At 48.3% G+C, this 1718-nt stretch overlaps 1 long non-coding RNA gene across 1 annotated transcript; it reads left to right on the forward strand.

The window, feature by feature from the left end:
* The first annotated feature begins 204 nt into the window (after positions 1–204).
* Positions 205–764, forward strand: LOC107184561. The gene is made up of 2 exons (XR_001515416.1): positions 205–343; positions 527–764. It is a non-coding gene; the product is annotated as an uncharacterized LOC107184561 (long non-coding RNA).
* Positions 765–1718: the final 954 nt, after the last annotated feature.

The raw sequence follows: 1718 nt of genomic DNA on the forward strand, positions 1-1718 counted from the left end.
GTCAGGGACTTGTTCTGTATCTCAACACAACTGAAACTGATTTGTTGGTATTTTGTGGTATAAATGTGGCATGCACCTCAAAGTTCTTAATGGGGAATGTATCTAGTCATCGTGTCTATTTAGTCTTGATTTCCTTGTTCAATATGAGTACCATTTCTATCTGGATGAGACATAGATCAAGAATCCCGTCCTGGGACATGAGAAAGGGAGGCCCCCACGTCTGTTCCTGTCAGGCCCCCATCAGGGGACTTGGGCAGGGTTCCTGTTATCTGCTCAAGATCCCAAGACTGTAAAAGTACTTGTTCACTGAAAGGGTGTAAGTGTAAATATTTATTTGATGTTTGTATGTTTACTTGGGTATAATTATTTGTTAGTGTGGAAGTCTGCGGGGGGCGGGGGGGGGGGAACACACCACATGCTTGATTTCTTTGAGGCTGAGTGCTCTGACAGAAAGCAAAGCGCCCCGAGCGGCTTTCCCCAAGGGCGCTTGCTCTCTGTCAGAGGTGGAATTGGCCAGCCTAACTAGTAAACATCTCTGTCTGTTTGTTTGCTGGAAACTTTGATTTGCTATGTGATATTCTGTGCTGGGTTGGGCTTTTGGAATTCTGGGGTAGATTTAAAAGGTATTTGTGGCTTTTCTAGTCTGATTGGGACATTTAAGGGTGGGGCTCACAGTTCCTCAGGGCAGAGATTTCATGGGCCCTTCCCCCTGCCTGTGCTGAATTAAATAGTACAGGCCAGTGTCATTTGGCTTGCTGGTTAAAGGAAGACAATGGGCCTTAGAATCTGTAAAGGTGGGCGGGAATGAAGCTGGTCAAATGTACTGAAAGGGTTTGGTACTTGTTGCTGCTAGCAAAGGAGGGGCTGATACCCCCTTCTAGCGCACTCCCTTGAAAGAGGCCTGGTTGCTGCTCTGCCACAAAGGGAACTGGTAGAAAGGCAAGAAAGCAGAGCGCTGTAACTAATAAACAGGGTTACCTAGAAGCCATCAGGACTTTGAAGTTCTCCAAGAGAGGAGGAATCTGACTCGGAGACTGGCGGGGATTGGGTGGCTCTCCTATCATGTTTGGCAGGCCACCCCCTATAAAACCCTTTTCTATAACTCTTTCCTTGAGAGGGCTCCAGAGGGTGCACGAGGACATTTGGCCGTGCCTCCACGCCATCTACACGACTGGCCCAACCCCAACTCCTCATCAGCACAGACCAGGAGATTGGGTCTACATCAGAAGGCACCGCTGGGAGACCCTAGAGCCACGTTGGAAGGGTTCCTACACTGTGGTGCTGACAACCCCCACCACTCTCAAGGTAGACGGCGTCGCAACCTGGGTCCATCACACTCACGTCCAGTCAGCGGACCCATCCGTGATCCGGGAAGACTTCGTCATCAAATGGAGAGTCGATCGAGATCAACGCAACCTGCTCAAGCTCAAGTTACGGCGTGCTCGACCTGCCTAATGCTGGTAACATTGCTCGCGATCACTCCTGCCACCAGGAGCCCCCACAATACTGTGTAATACACTTATATAATGCCTGCATCTTCATGGACATGGCTCCAAAGAGACAAGGACAATTTATAGGATCACATGTTTAGTAACAAAAGATTTGGCTGCCTGTAGCGGCCATGATGCCAATATTATGTTTCATTATATTGATATGTTATATTAACCTTTGATTCTTTTGCAGGTTTGAATGTATGTTGGCAGTCCTGGAAGGGGACT

The sequence above is a fragment of the Myotis davidii genome, unplaced genomic scaffold (genome assembly GCF_000327345.1).
Source record: "Myotis davidii unplaced genomic scaffold, ASM32734v1 scaffold1226, whole genome shotgun sequence".
Lineage (NCBI taxonomy): Eukaryota > Metazoa > Chordata > Mammalia > Chiroptera > Vespertilionidae > Myotis > Myotis davidii.